The sequence below is a fragment of the Sardina pilchardus genome, chromosome 2, assembly GCF_963854185.1.
Source record: "Sardina pilchardus chromosome 2, fSarPil1.1, whole genome shotgun sequence".
NCBI lineage: Eukaryota > Metazoa > Chordata > Actinopteri > Clupeiformes > Clupeidae > Sardina > Sardina pilchardus.
The window spans coordinates 33,413,641-33,431,150 of record NC_084995.1 but is presented as its reverse complement, the minus strand read 5'-3'; positions in this window follow the sequence as shown (position 1 = coordinate 33,431,150).

Sequence of the window (17,510 nt, the reverse complement as noted above, 5' to 3'; positions counted from 1 at the left end):
ATCAATGAAGTAAATATTATATGATGCATTTATCAGTTAGAGGATTTTACGTTTGTGTAACATGGCGAACAATGTCTTGTATGATTAATCATGACTGGATTACTTTTCTATCTTAGTTGAAATGCATCACTTATTCATTTTGATGAAATTGAACTTGACTCTTTAAAGAACTTGAACAACAGAATATTTTTTTTATACAGAGTCTTTCTATTATAGTATAAGAGTATAAGAGTATAATCTCCATGTGATTTTGAGATGGTTTTGTGCCTTGCCTTTAGGATAAATTCTATCCATTGCAGTAGCCTAATGGATAAATGAGTGATCCTATCCATACACTCTGCTTCACATGATGATAACAATTTCTTCACAACCAAGTAGTAAACATAGAACAGTCATTTGGGCCACTGTACTTAAGCTGTGTTACATCTGGTAGCATTAGATGTCATGTTGTCCATTCAACATCCAACATCCAACATCCACAGTAAATGATGATTTGCTCTCTGTTTAAAGCATGGAGGTATTATAAGAACTGGAGAGAGGGACTAAGTCCCGCCCCCATTCATTTCAATGGCCGATGCTAGGCTAGCTACTTCAGCCAAAAAAGTTTGAAATTGGCCGCAGCCATCTTTGAGAAAATGGCGTTCCATGGGTGTCCATTTCCGTCACCAGCTAGAATGAGCCAATTAGGTTCCACGTTACAACGAGACAACATAGGTACATCGTTGATGAAGATTGGAGAGTGAGAGAAGGTGTTCGTGAACGAGCTCCTATCGTTACAGGCGCAAATGTATTTAATTATTTGAGTTGGGATGGTGGTGGAGACGTTTGCCCCTTGTCTCGAAATCCTATAATGTGATATTCATATGTCATGATATAATAAACATGGCGAGTCAATATTGAGCAAGAATTCACTTAGCATAGCCTACACATAAATATGATCCCCACAGTAAATGCTTTGAACTGACTGTAGCCTAGGATGTTATGTGCGCAATAGGCTGTCTACCCGACGAAAATTACTCTTAATAAGTAGACATGGGATGTAAGAAACGTGTGGATACCAGATATGCTATTTGTGCTGCACCCAGTGTGAATTTGCAGTTTAAACCTACATTTGCAGACAGACGAAATGACGCCAACGCATATTATAGGCTTACCGGTAGAAGCGCGCATCCATGTGTTATGTTTCGAGCAGCATGCATTTTAAGTCTGCTGTCACTGTCGGAAACTTTTGCCGTTATCTACTGTAGGCTGTGACCCCCAACGCTGCGTTGTTATGAACTAGGCTACAGGTCTGCAGCTGAGTGTTTTAGTTTTCATAGCCTAGCCTACACGACAGCGAGTAGCTTAATAATGGGTTTAGTTAGAGAATTTCTTCGCATTTCCTAGAATGTCTTATCATACCTTGCCAACTCATACATAGTCTAATGCAAATAATAGTAACCTATTAGAACGACATTTGCTTTTTTCTTTTATTCACAAAGCCTGGTATAATGATAATGCACAGGCATAAGTAGCCTATCGGTAACTTAATCCTAGTCGTCAGTCATTTTATTTATGTCTTCTAGAATGCGTTATCAACATGGACGCGCGAGGACGCTCGTGCCGAAATCGAAACTCGTGCATGAGCTGAGACAGCTCGTGCATGAGCTGTCTCGTGCATGCGCTGGTGCCGGATATGGTACAACCATGGAACGCCATTTTTTCAAAGATGTCGGCGGCCAAATTACATGCTAACTGGCTGAAGCTAACCCTCCAAATCCTGACCCCCTGGTTTAAAGGACAAGTGACTTCAAGGATTTACACTATAATCTTCTTTCTGAGAGCAGAATGCCCACTGACCTGAAATGTAGGCTCTACATTATCAAGGGGAGGGTCAAAAAGACCTCCATACTCCATATGCTTCTGTATTGTGTTTCTTTTTTTCTGTTAATTTAATCAGCCAGTTGTTATTATCATTATCATTATCACTATTATTATTATTATTACTATTGATATCATTATTGTATTGAATGCTTTGGCAATACTGTCAAATTTACATTCATGCCAATAAATCTTGCTGAATTGAATTGAAATATTTGTACTGAGACAGATTAAAAGAAATAACCTTTTGACAGGAGACAGTGAGAGAGGGTCAAGATCTGCAGACTGCAAATGCTGCCTGCTGGCCTCTTTTTACCCACAAGGTCTTCTTTAAAAGTACCAATAAAGACAGGAATATACTGGCCGCTCTCAAGTCTCTCTTCCATTACAAACTGCAGAGCAATAGGCTGGCATGAGTTTGGGCGTCTAGAGACATAACCGTGCCTGGTTTACAGAACTAGAAGATGGGCCGAGAATATGAAGTTAGAAGCATTTGTTGAGTCCATATGTTGAGGAGGCTGCTCACGCCTCATTTCACAACAGAGAGAGAGAGAGAGAGAGAGAGAGAGAGAGCCGTGTCTCCTGAGCGAGGATGGTTTTGTTTCCCAAGCAAAGCAAATATTCCAAAGGCCACATATGTTCCAAAGCTACACTGCGAGCTCTGCAGTGGGAGGAGGCTAAATCAGGCCTGGGCTATGAATTCCCTCATGCTGAACTCTCCTAAAACACTGAGCGTTTTATGGGGTGCCTTTTGTCACACTGAGTTAAGTATTACACTATCTTTTAAATCTTTCCGAAAATTTGTTGTTCCACACTTCCTCTCTGCAGCCATAAATCTTTGTGCTACCTCTCACAGTAAAGTCTTGAGCGCGAGGCCTGCAATTCAAGGCATTTTTCACCGTTTCCCCCCAGTTTTCCCCCAGTTTTGTTCTCCTGATTTTCTAGCGTGCTTCTGCCAAATGAACAGAAAGAGCCCATTCACACAAACTGTGGAAATGACTCATTTTACCATAAGCTGAATTGTGCATGGGTGAGATATCCATTTTGAAAAAAAAAAAAAAAAAATCCAATTAAATTCATAGTGTTAATTTGTTCCCACTTTTAAATCCTGTATCCCGCTATGACGCCTTTGGAGAAAACCAACTGCGTTGGTCGAATCAGATGAACTGAAAGAGCAGAGGAGGATCTTGTGAATGTAACATAAGTCTGGAAATAAATCCTACAGCTGCGTGCCCCCACAGACCTTTATGATGCTGATATTTATGATAGTTGCCATGCACTGAAGGCGGCGCCGCGCCAGGCTACCTTCACCCAGTCATTATAGCAAAGTTACATTCTCCTCACACACCTGAGGGGGTTGACGATAGACTCGTAAAGCATCAACAGGATGACTCACGGTAGGGTATAGCAGGTTTATATATATATATCCGCCATTGACAGTCTATGTGAAGAATACGCAAAAGCCCTTCATTACAACCACCTCCACAAGCCCTCTGTGAATGGAGATGGTTTCTTAGGATAACACCTGCAGCTTAGCTTCTCCTAGCTGCTGCGAAATGTGTTGTGTGAAACTATTTCGACAAAAGGTTGGGGCGAAACACTGTTATTGGCTATTTTTCGCTCAAGAAAACTCTGGTATGGTTGGTATGGGCCTTGCTTCAGAGCTCAGAATTTGCTACAGTGAAGCTGAAAGGACCCTCCACCTTCAAATGTAATCTGATCCTCAAGGCTAAATGCATTCTTAATTTATTCATATGAACCTTTAGTACGTTTTGATTTATCACTGAAGATTCTGTGACGCACTTGACTGATGACACTTTGCTTGCCCTTTGATCTTAAAACTGGAAAATCTTTCATAGGTTATAGCACACATGCTGCCCAGAGGCAAATGAGATCAGAGGGAATGAAGTCCAAATCAGAGTGCTGAAGAGAGTGTGAAATGACTGGACATTTCTCCTTCCTCCCCTCTTCTCTCTAACCCTCTGCTCCTGACCCCTCCCTTTCACTTGAAGGGGGGCGGTGTGGAGTGCAACCGAGTGCGTCATTCCGGCTGCCATTTTGACCTTGGCAGATCAAAGTGTGTGCCTGTGAATGTGCGTTAGGGTAAGTGTGTGTGTGTGTGTTTGTGTGTGTGTGTGAATGAATCTTTGTGAAATCTGTGTGAGAGCCATCTCTGTGTGTGTCATTGCAGCATGGGTTCACTCACAAAATGGTCTACCACCAGTGTGTCTGTGTGTGTGTGTGTGTGTACACGTCCGCACGTCCGCGTGTGTGCGTTCGCGTGTGTGCGTCCGCGCGCGCGCGTGTGTGTGTGTGTGCATTTGTGTTTTAGTAGACGCGGGGTTCCTCCCCATGGGTTAATGCCGTGGCAGGGGAACGAGCGCGGGGGGGCTGCGGTCCCACGCGGATGTCGTTTGATGTCATTTAATTAGCCGTCGCGTGGCGGCTCGCGCATGGTGAGCGCGGGCGCCTCCGCCCCGCGCCGCCCAGCCGAGCGAGAGATGGTGCCCGGCTGGAGAGGGGCCCCGCGGCCCGGGCTCCCCCAGATGGCCGCTGATAGGAGGCGGGCGCTGCGCGGCGCGGGGGCCTCGCCGGCGATCGCCGGGGGGCCCCGCGAGAGCTCCCTTCTCTCCCGCCGCATCGGAATATTAGTCCACAGCTGGAGCTGCGATGGACTGCAGTCTTCGGCTGCGTGCGAGGAGTGCTAAGCCTTCAAGCCTCTTTGAATTCAATCACTCATCTGGGCTGGTGGCAGGTTAGCTCTGCTCTCTGGTGATTTCAACCTGGGGACCGCTGGAGCTCGCACAATGTGCATTTTCAATTTTCGGCGCCGGCGCCGCAGTGTGGAGTTGCATAAATAATACATGGCATGCATTTTCATCAGCGGTGGGTAGCCGCCACCGCTGCCCTTGCGCATGCACAGCTCTCGCGAGGAGCCTGGTGGCAAGGCTGAACAGGGAAGACACAAGGAGGAATTTGTGTGTGGTGTGTCTGTGTCTGTGTGTGTGTGGTGTGTCTGTGTGTGTGTGTGTCTGTGTGTGTGTGTGTGTGTGTGTGTTTGTGTGTGTGTGTGTGTGTGTGTGTTCACACGGAATCGTCGAAGCGCTCATGAATAGCGCCCCTCTCCTCTCCCTCCGGTGCACACGTGGCAGCCTGGGGCTGGGTTCTGTTTGGGGATTTGTCAATACTTCGGCGGACGTTTTTAGGGGGTTGTGGTGACGAGAGGAGGATGAATCGCTGATATGAGTGCGGCTGACTGACAGTGATTAACTGGAATTATTACTGGAGTCTTTAAAGCCATATGCAACACACTCCATCTCTGGCGCCTGATGGATGATGGGAATCATTTCAGAAAACTCAGAAAGCAACCCAGACATCCGTTATGCATAGTTCAGTGAGATCTCCCCCATCTGCCAGAGCCGCCCTCCCCCTGTTTTTTTTTTCACACGTAGACATTTTTCATGTAACTCAGGTTTGGCCACACTCTGATCGCAGTCTGTGCTAACTCAATGAGATTTACGGCACCTTGACAATCAGTGCTAGAGAGAGAGAGACGAAAGAGAGAGAGAAGAATGAGTGAGAAAGAGAGAGAGAGAGAGAGAAAAAAAAAAGAGAAACTGAAGGAAAAAACACCGAGCCAAGGCCTGTGGGACACACTGAAATTCAATTCACGCCATAAATCTGGGATTGGGAGCAGACCGGCAGCTGATATTAGAACTCAGGCGCAGCCGTCACACCTTATCTGGGTTAACCTTGAGCCTTCGCCTCATTCCGCTGCTTACCACAGAGAAAAGTTGCGGCGGCTGAAAATGTGAGTTTGGAGACAGAGACAGAGGACGCGGCCCCTTTCCAGGCGCTGCCTTTTACCGGCTGTCGCAAATTGTTTTCTTCACACTTATTTAGTGCAGTGACAGAGTGTGATTTGATGTCTAAATGGACTCCCTATATAACCTTTCAACCGCTGAACATATGGAATGAAAGGACAGTGGCTGCTCACGCTGTTTAAAGACTCCACTCCACCGTTCGAGGGGAGAAATGCCTCAGACTTAGTTTCACTGCACGTCTCTCCCTGCCCCGCGCCTGGATTACCCTGACCTCACGTATTGATTAACGCCATTTTTGCATAATTTCTCGCCCCTCCACTGACTGTAATTACAAGACAGTCTAATCCCCATATCTAATCCTCCTGCCATTTTCCCTGGGAGACTTGACCTCCATCAGAGATAAAGAGACCACCTTCATTTCACTTCCTGAGTAATACCCCTCAGCCCCGCCAGATAAACTCTGGCTTTTAAGAGCCTTTTGTCCACGGGTGAACTCAAGACCTCCACATCACTTGTGCTCAGCATGCATGTTTGTCTAATGCGCTCGTATATGAAAGGCAGATTAATAAATAAATAAGTCAAGTATGAATGAATGAAGTAAATAAAATCGGGGGAACGTTGGGAGGTGGGACCCCTCGGAGTGGCGCGTTATCTGTAGAGGGCAGTATTGACCTGGCTGTCTGCAGGAAGTCCCTGTGGGAGAGGGATTTAGAGTGGCTTAATGAACGCTGTAATTTAACAGTGCTCTGTCAGCAAAGAAGCCAAGGCTGGCGCTGATGTACAGCCACTTAAGCGGTTACCACTGTGTAATGTCGGTGTAATGTTTAGTTACCGTGGCAGAACACTTTTTCAAATAAAATCGCCCAGCACGGTTGGAAGATGAAGAACAGACTTGCCTTTACTTAACCTGAATCGAAACCACTTGTGCTCCTTTAGACGAGTAATCACTGCATTATGCATTATGGCATTCTAAGGTCACATAACAGAGCCTTTGTTCACCATCAGTGTTTGCCACTGCTTGTGGTAGCCTTGCAACGTATGCAAAAAAGTGCATTGGCCCCCAAAAATATATACGTGCAGTAGGATAAAGGAGAGGTAGAATATCTACGCTCTTCAGCATCCTTAATGTTGCCTCTGTATGCACCACAGTCCTGCGGGACTCGAGTTTGAGCAAACTGTGCTGTTGATGCTGATGCGCTGCTGTGCGGTGCTGAACGGGCTACTGGGGAAAAGCGCTTGTCTTGTTTGTGATGACAAGGCAGAGCGAGATCCCTAATCGAGACCTGAGGTGCCGTCCGACACACACAGGGACGTGTCGGCCTCTGATAGGCAGCTCGGGAGGGCTGAGCGACTCCCTGAAAAGCCCTCGCCTTGACTCACTAATTATCCAGGCTGGAGCTGTCCACGCCTGACATCTGGTCAGGGACAACCAAAAACCGCACCAGTCATTCCTTGCCCAAAAAACACAGATAAATGCAGCACTGTGGGTTGCTATTTAGCCAGTCGTGCTACGTGGGAAGTGAGATACAGAACAGGATGTGCCGCAAATCTTGAAGAGTCTGTGAAAATGTTCATTTTAAGTCTTCGACCACAGTGAGCAAGCCTTGGCTCACGATAAGGGAAGGAAAAAGAACAATTTGTGGCTTATCATCTGCACAGGAAAGTAAAGGCAATAACAGCGCTGAAGCAGGAACACTCTTGTACTGACTCAGAAGTCATTTCATGTCTCCTTCAAAAAGTGTGCTAGTGCAATATTGTTTTCACACTTGCCTGCAGCATCCTTATTTGCGGTGTGTTGTGCTGAGCCGATGTACAACCTCCGTGGCCTTAGAGTTCCGTTGCACAGGTGAGGTCTGAGGTGACCCGCTCTAAGGACACCGTAGACAGAAGCAGGCAGGCAGGAGGGGCCAAGGCAGACTGATGAGGCATAACTGTCTCATACATCAGGAGAACCCGGGTAATTAACTGGTGGCACAAACAAATCTTTGTCTAGGGACTTCCTCCGAGTTCATTTTGAATTGATTAAACCAGTGGGAGAAACCGAAAGTAAATCCACTTCATCATCATGGATTCATTTAGTCAAACGTGCTAACATGGAAGAGTCCAAAAGCTTACTGTGTGATGGGGCTTTCTCATTTCCGTATCTTCTTAATGTTGCCATGCATCACTCCGTGTCCAATACCAAAGCCAAGGTCTAATAGGATAATTGAATTTATAGAATCTACAGTACATTTCATCATTCACATTTTTCAGTGGCAATAGCCTACACACCTAGCTGTTTTCTTGTGAGGAAAATCCTTGACATTGTTTGTATTATGCATGGTGAGGTGAATCAACATGTATCAACATTTCTAGTATCAAAAGACATGAATATTACATTGTAACATATTTCCCTTCAAGTCAATATATTGGCCATTAAACCAGAAAAATCACAGAGAAGCATTCATACCACCCATGGCACACACTATAGTGACATTTAATCCATTGGAAATAAGTTGTATTGGCCTCTAAATTAAACGAGAATTCAAATCCATTCTCGTGTCAATATGGGGAATAAAGCTTTTTTTTCTCTCGCGCAGTTGATTGTGCTGTCATCCGACAGTTTACAGACTGACGGAAGAAACGATTCATCAGAAGAAAAAAAATTCAAATGAATGAGCAGTAATTAATTTGGAGTCAGGAAGGAAAATGCCTCTTCTTCTTTTGTGCGCCACAACCGTCTGCCGAGGCCTCCCATTACAATGTGAAAGCCCTTGGCAGTTGGGCCGCTCTCCCTATTGGCAGGCCAGAAAGGGAAAAAATGGAGAGGGAGCCGGTCAGAGCACAAAGTACAGTACAAAGTGAGAGTGTCTTTAAACTCATTAGGAAGCCTCTTCTGTTTGAGCAGAAATTACTTCACAGCCCCCACTCAGCCCCCGATGCAACCCATGGCATTAGGCGTCAGAAGAGGAGCAAGCCGAGAGAAACAGCCCACTGGAATTGCATATCAAAGAGCGCGCTCGCCTTTTTCTTGGGCTGTTTAGGGGCCAGATGGAAGAGGACTATTTAGAGATCTGAATGGGCCCTTGGCTTGCGCTAACGAGAGGGAGGGGTGTTTTTGGGGAGGATAGCAGGATGTTTCTGAGGGCTTGTGTGTGTGTGTGTGTGTGTGTGTAAGTGCGCGTGTAAATGGCGAATGCTCTAAACACAAATGCATTCGCCGTTGTCGAGGCAGTCCTTTTTTCAGAGGGCACTTTTCTTTTTTTTCCGCTCCCTTCACATAAGATGCAGCCATCCATCACTGTTGTGCTCTCTTATTGAGGTTCGCCGACCGTTTGATGGAGCAAACAGAGGGGACTGTTTTGGAAAATTAGTCACGTAGTATTTTCTGAAGAGATGGCAAAACAAAGGTACACTGGCAAAGGCCACTCCAGCCTTTTCTTTCCAAAGCCTCCATTCACTGGTGGGCCCGCTTAATTGTCTCTGGTGGGCTGCGCAGGGAAAAGGTGTCTAAATCGTATATATTAGAAAAGAGTTAGACATAAGCGGTGTGGATTGAACAGCTCTGACACGTCTCTGTTGTAGCGGTAAACTTCCCCGCTGGCACATACAGGGCCTCTTGACTGCATGCCTTTTAAGGGTTTGCAGTGCTGGTAAGCTCGCTCTCCTTTGTATCACCTGACAGGTATTACCTGGAGGGCGAAAACACAGAGAGGCAGACATATGCTGCAAGGACCAAACAGGGGATGATGCCATAATGAAATGATTGAAAACGGCGCCTGTGTGAGCCATTTTTTTCACCAGTAATCGTCTGTCTATTGCCTTCCGGCTGGCTGCGCCATTATGATGTGCTTTTCCCTCACACTCGTGGCATAACGAGAATACAGAGCGTGTACGCGAGGCTCTCGAAGCACTGTAGACTACTGCGTCCGTCTACCCGGCAACAACAACATCATGCTGAGTAGCACTTTCCCTGCCTCGTGCCGAGCGCACACACCCGGCGAACTCCTGCTCCTCTAATCTGACATGGTGCTTGAGCATTGTGGCACGCCTCAGAAATATCCTCCGGTGCCATTTTGCTCCAATCACTCCCTGACCAGGAGACCATTGCAAATAGACTCCTGGCATATACTCCACCTGACGCCGATCTCCACCGGATCATTTTGGGCTTATGCGGTGAATTATTATGGATATTACGCTTTGATTTAAACCTTGTTTAGCCCTGACTATCGATTTTCACTTAAGCATGCTGAGAGCATGATGCCACAGAGAGTTGCAGGCGGAAAATTGCAAGTCAAACTTAATACTCATGCAGCAGGTGAAAATGACCTTTATCAGAGGGACATAAGTAATTCTTTGCAGATCCATCCATGCTGTGTTAAGCAATGGCTTCGACGTTCAGGTGCAGCGGCATAAATTGGAGTGGCGGTGTAATAAGGGAAAGGAGGATATCATTTATTGTTCAGCACTGCAGCCGGAGTGAAACTGACATCATTAATAATAGTGTTGGTTCCACTCAGCTCCTGCCCTGTGAATTTAAATTGCCGGCTGCCACTGAAGCGCAAAACTGTGGACCTCACTCGCTGCACACCTTGGAATACTCACCTCAATGACCTTCATTAGCTGCAAGCGAGCGAACGAGCAGGTGAAGGCTCCTCGATATCCAGAGGCTGCCGTCTTATGGTACAGTTAGCAGACTCAGCGGCACGCTTCTCAAATGTGCCTCGTCTCCTGTTACAGTATGCCACAGGCAACCCTGTGCTATGTGTGTAATTATCGCTCGATGTAAGATTTTTGTCGAATAAATTATGGCCAAATTATGCACATGCAAATCCCAAGGGCAGTTAAGTGGCTAATATTATTAAATAGCTTCTCGTAGCAGTTAATTTACACAACAGGTAATTGATAAGTAGATTTATAAGATTTAGTAGCCATGGGAAATAGTATATGACTGTGGAGTAAGTATTCTCAGAGGGTAAAATACATGTTAGTTAGAGTAATGCCATTGGGTAGTTTAGAGTAAATACTCTAAACACCACAGCATCACTCTAGCATTTTATTTACATGTGTAATGACAGAACACTATAGTCTATTGCAGTCAGACCTCCTAGCACATCAAAACCCCTTTCTACATGAAATCCTCACAGTCAGAGCAGAGGCCCTTTTTGTGTCTCGGATCAACTTACAACACCTCTGTCAGGTGAGACTGTGCAAGAATAATGAATTCGGTCAAGTTTGTCAAATAATCCCATTTTTTGCTGACACTAGTCATACTCATGTAGAAAAGGGGTTGCAAATGCAAAGCAACGGCAAATTGTAAGGATGAGCATGAACATTTTAGAACTACAGCAGAGATTATTCCTGACAAATCAATTCACTTCTTCACAGCAACAACAAAAACAACCATGGCATCCAATAATCTGGTTTTGGTTCACTATGGAAATGCAATGAATCAAAGTCCTTTATATAAAGAGCCAACATCATTTATGAAATAGGCCTAGTTTTACATTTTCAATATGGTCACATCTGACATCAAGGAGAGCCCTGAAGGGGAGGCAGCGAGGTCCTGTGGCAGTGTTTGATAACACTTGGTGGGACAGAACAGAAGCAAATGAAATAGCTTCAGGAGTCCAGGCTCTTGAGGTAGTTTGGGCCGTGACAGAGATGAAGGAGCAGCCCATGAAACAGACAGAGTGCAATGCAAAATGTGGGGAGAAACACTGACAAAAACCAGACTATTTTCTGAAAAAGAAAATAGACCGTTTGGAGAGTTGGTAAGGAACAAGTTGAACTGCGAACTTCACATATTATCAAATATTCTATATACCTGTAATAACCATGTCATAAAATGTCTCTGTTTCTGTTTCATTACCGATTACCTTACTAGGGTGTTTACTTTTCTAAACGTGTTTCCAGAGCCATCTCTTAAGAGTCTTCTTTCCTATGGAAACCTTAACCTTTCCTAGCCTATAAAGGTGTATCTTAAGAAGTCAAATCCAGATGGTCATCATTCATATAGTTTTGAGCCTTTGTGACACATTTGTTCGATGAGCATAACATGTGCATGTGCAGGTAATCTGATATTAACAAGATATATGTTAGTCAAAATCTATTAAGTAATTAAATATGATATGTGTTGGCAACGTGTTACTCACAGATTCACATTTTAAAGCAATTCAAAAATGAAAGCAAATCAACTGATTCTCACAATTTTTAAACTTAGATTAAATACAAAATGCAATGTAACACATACAGTATGTAAGTCTTCAGTGGCAGTAAATGTCTTGGGTCCGTGTATGCTTCGTTCATTTGATATTCAATTAAGAACCAAAAATCAAAAAATCAAAAAAATGACTTGATATTTCATTATTTGTTTATGAATGTGATACGAAGAACAAAATAACGCTTTGTTTTTCAGACTTTTGATTTCGTGGTCAGATCAAAAGTAGAACATTTAAAAAACGGACTCAGGGCTAACTGATTTTGAGATTTCTTTTTTTCCGATTGCTGTGACCTTGAAGTCAATTCAAAGTCACTTTCTTGGTCTTTCAGTGCTCAGTGTTGCCAATTTAGTGACTAGGCTATTTGTTGCTAGCTTTAGCGACTTTTGGCAATTTTAGCGACAGAAAATATTGTCTGGCAAACCACAAACTGCGCGACTTTGCGCAACTCAGTTTCATTGTTGAATCGTCCGAAAATCATCTCCCTTCTCGTGCCTGTTTTCTTGAACATTGCATTCGTCCAAATCGTTGCTCCATGATTATAGAAGTAGCCTAATGATTAGTCTGTAGTAGCCTCAGGCCATGTTATTGCATGGAAGTTGGCTACAGTGGGTTGACACACTGAGGACGGCTTGACGCCGAAACGCGTCTGTTTTTTAGGCATGGTGCTACAATAAAGAATAAAAAGACAACGAACTAGTGAGTGCGGTTCTTTTGCACATTGGAATTCCCTAGAAGTGGCCACTTAATTCACGCACTTTGAATTGTATTTCAACTTATCGCCACGAGGTGGCAGTTGAAGTCCGCTGTAGCATTGCCCCGGTGTTATGTTTTCCGGTGTTATGCATCACAAAGCCTTCGATATCGAAGGCTTTGATGCATCAGTAAAATATTTGTATATCTGCTTTTATATTGTATATCTTATTTTATTTGTATATCTGCTACATATTTGTATATCTGCTTTTCCCCAACTACTGGTTTCTTTGCGCATGCTCGCGTTGCTCACAACAGCTGCAGGAGTTTTCTGTGCCATCACTAGCCTACTACAACCACTCGGACGAAGACATGTGAAATATAGGCTGCTATTTTAGCAAAAAGTGGACCACAACTTCATTCACAAGCAGAGCAAACAATTCAAATAAGAAAAACCTAGATTGTCAGCTGAGGGGACGTTTAAATAGCCTATAGCCTAGGCTAACCATAGTCTTTAGGTTAAATTGTGTATAGCCTATGGTAAAGTTATATTCGGACTGGTCTGACAGAAGCAGCAGCTGGAAGTCAATAAATAATTTCCGGGGTCACAGCAATCGGAAAAAAATAAATATCAAAATCAATTTTGTCCCTAAGTCATTTTTTCAAATGTTCTACTTTTGATCTGACCACGAAATCGAAAGTCTGAAAAACAAAGCGTTAATTGCTTCTTCGTATCACATTCATAAACACATAATGAAATAACAAGTCATTTTTGTATTTTTTGATTTCTGATTCTCAATTGAATATCAAATGAACGAAGCATACACGGACCGTCTTGCCTCGAACATAACATTTTTAGGCTCTAAATGTTTGTTTTGTCTAAAAACTAGGCCAACCGAGTAGGCCCACTGACAGTATGAAAAAACCTCCCGAAAAGAATAGTTTTTTTACCAAGCTTGAGTTGCTACCGCCATCAGCTAGCACAGTCAGGCAGCTGCAGCCCTACACTATGGGGCATGTACAGTACATGGGAGCTCAGGGACATGCCCCCAGAGTGTAGTGCTGTAGCTGCCTGGCTTTAGCTGCTGGCTGTAGCAACTCGAGCTGGGTAAAACCGATTGTTTTTGGTTGTTTTTTCTTGTACTGACAGTAGACTACTCAGTGACCTCGAGAACTGGAGATCTATGTGAAAACTCACCGGATTTCCCTATTAAAGCGTAACTCAATGCCCAGTGCATTTTCTTTGATTCACAAATAAAGGCCGGTCTTATATTTGTGGGCTGCAGAAATACATGTCCGCCAATTTGTTGACCAGACCTACTGTCAGGAATATTTTAGAGGAATGTTCAGGCTGGACACAAAATATGATGTTTTATTACACAGCTCTTCAGTGGCTGTCCTTCTCTCCGATTTCATAATCATCCTCTTCAGTTTACCTCCAAGAACCTCCAAGAAACGTCATAGTTCCCTTCTATGCACCATGAGCTTTTTGCCTGAAAAGGCCCTGTGGGAGCCTGCCTGAGCCTTTTGTTTGGGAGACCTTCTCCTCCAAAGTGATCTTTCTTCCTCTGCACAGGGTTCAGATTAGTCTGTCCACTTGTACTGTGCGTCTGTCTACCCCATGACCTCACCAGACACATTCGCTTTGTGAATAGGGTCTGGGCGCTCTTGTGCACTGGATTGTTTCCAGTCGTTGCATCCTAATAGGTGTAGACTCTGAGTTAATTTCAAAGCCTTAAAGCGCCTGAAACCATTACTCACTGTTCATGTATGCCAACCAATGAGAAAGGCTGAACAGAATTCACACATTTAATCCGTTATCTTGGTACTTTATTCAATTTTGCCCAGGCATTAGACACTGGTTGCATTTTACACAGTTGCGTATTCAGTCCTAGTTGTCAAAAACAAGTCCCAAAACTATGGCTGCAAGGGGCAATTACTGGGATCCAATCACACCAGATATCCACTGAAGTTAGTTTGCAACCCACCTCGCTCCAGGTGTGTTGTCTTGTAATACCACTTGTTGTATATGTGTGGTGCTGTATGAACAAGTCAATGGGCTGTATACTGCCATGTGGCTGTATTCGACACAACTCGAATCTGAGAAGATTCCACATTTCTTAACATCTTAATATCCATTGTCCTTAATAGCAGTATGGGAATCTGAAATCCACAAAATTCTGAGCATACATCTTAAGATTGTGTGGTTACTTTACTTGGAGGTATCTACATAAGAGTGACATGACACTGTTATGAAAGTGTCATAAACATTATGATCAAGTTCATGAATGTTGATGACAGCACTTCTGTCGTTAAGTGTAATTCGATTCGTAACCCCATAAATGTAATTATTGTTGAGTCACTACAGGCAAAAGTTAAACAAACATATTGGTAAATAAAATAACTCTACAAAAGATAATTTCATTAAAATGTTGTAATATGGTAAAGATCTTTTTTTCTCTATAATAAAGTATACATCCAGCACGATTCAAGAAGGCTTATTTGCCACCCGTTCAGATGACCACGTAACCGTCGAAAAAAAGAGCCATGTTTCTGCACAGTACAGCAAAGTGCACCACCACTCAATGGTGTTGTTTTGCCCCCAACGGCACCTTCCAGGCAGCACAGTCTAAAAGGCACTACCTTTACCCTATACCTAACCCTAACCCCCTCAACCCTCATCCTACCCCTAAACTGAGGGGAGTAGTGCCTTGAAGGCAGGGCTGGCTGGAAGGCACCATTGAGGGCATATAATACCAAAGACCGTGCACCACCAGGCATCCTAGGCACAAATAGGTAATACCAGAAATGACATTCTCCCTATTCTAGACTCAGTGAGTCATTCGAAATGAGTCTGAAGCTGTTACCTAATTTAAGGTAAAATAACATGGTGTTGGCCAGTGATCACAGTTTGCCTTTTTAAGAAGCCATGCCACTGGACTCATGGATGTTAGCATGAAATGTACCCATACTCCACTGTATATTTTGATTATTTATCTGTCTTTGGTGTATTTTAACAGCAAGTCTTTGCAAGCTTGTGTTACACTGTATGTAAAGGGAGATATTAATTTTCAAACACTTCCTGGAGTTTTCCAATAATAAAAAAAATACAGCCGCATCACACAGATTCTGAACACTGAGGGTGTAATTGATTTTACTCTTCAAAGTGCATTTTGTACCATAGTCACATAAACATTCCATTTAAAACCCGTCGTCAGCGTCGCGTGACGCTGTTTGGCGCTCTGCTTGGGTGCCTTTGTGGGGGGGATCTCTTTTGGCTCATTACCTCAGCTCCATTTTCGAGTAAGCATCCATGACTTGTTTGATGATTTGAGCCCTCAATTTTTGTTTTGTGTGATGATTTGCTAGGACAGCCAAATAATAGACTAACTGGAGGGAAAAACTCAACAGATTGAAGGATTGCTTATTCCTCTCTAACTCTGCCGGGCATATTGGTGTATGAGAGGATTAGCACATGAATGGGAATTGGTCTAATGTCTACACTGAAATGTTTGCATATACTGTTAAACCACTTGTGGTTAATATTATGTGTGTAGACTGTATAATTGCAGTGTTATTAGTAATTGTGTTAAACATTAAAGCTATCGGTTTACAACGCTTTTGGAACACATTTCCATTTTCAGTGTATTTATTTGGAATGTATTCAAAACCAATGCACCCATACGGATTTTAATGCAAGTAATTAGGTCTTCCTCAGTATACCATAATGTGGAATGTAATTTATACATATCACTTCCTTCAGTGGATGTTTGTGTGGTTGACCAAGCTTTCAACAATTACAGCGCAGTTGCATAGGCATCAGGTTAATTAGCGGCACCAATAATGCTTCTCAGGAACACTGAGGGCCGTGGGCAACCCTCCTCAATGATCAATGCTTGACTGGCTGGACTTAATTATCCTTGTAGTGCTGTGATGCTTTGGATAAATCAGCCATCTATTAATGTGAGGGACATTTTAGAGGTAGTCACCATGCTTTAATGCTTTCATGTCTACCGCTGTCATCTCAGGGACAAGCTGTGCAAACCTTTTCACAAAGCCCATTTACTACGGTTTCTGGACTGACTGTACTATAGTTTTTTTATGATTATTATCATTGAACAGTGAATATCTTTGCAGATTTTTTTTGTTTCGTTTGAAAAAGTAGAGGGTAAATTCACTTTATCACTGCTTGTATTCATGCAGTGGTGTCATTTATTTTTTCACATGAGAAAATATTTTTGGTCCTGTAAAATTCAAGCATATTTGTACCAGATTTTTTTATCATGTTATAACAAAACAATTAAGTAATTATTAATAATTGATAGACAATAATTTAATTTACATTAAAAATCAACAGAAAGAAAACCTGAAGTTATTGTTGAATATGTGGTTACAAAGTCAGTTTTTCCTGGAAATGGAGTATTCAAGACACTTTGAAGTACTGTTGGATCGAAATTGAGTTCTTGAAATGAAATGAAAGACAAGTTGCACTTGTCTTTCATTTAGAACAGGGATTTTAATCCAATTCTTGGACTATGTGCACCTGTTTACACTCAGAGAATGGATGTCTTTTGCCCCCCTGCGCACATTTCCCCTGAAGCATGATAGCAGCATGTGTTCTGCAAAGTCTCAGGATGACGCTAGCCAATACCAAGTCCATTTGAGGCATCGTAATAGCCAGATGGTGGGCCTGGCAACAACTCACCTGTCTTTAATGAAGTCTTGCCACAGAGCTATTGACTCGCACTGCACGTCCCACTCCGTGTTGCATTGCCTTACGGATACACCAGCATCCTTAAATATGGTTGGAGGCAGAGTGGAAGTATTTAAGACCGACTAATTTGGACTGAGTGAGTGAGTGAGTGAGTGAGTGAGTGAGAGAGAGATTGAGTGAGGGAGCTGCAACTGCTGCAGACTAGAACAAATCTATCTA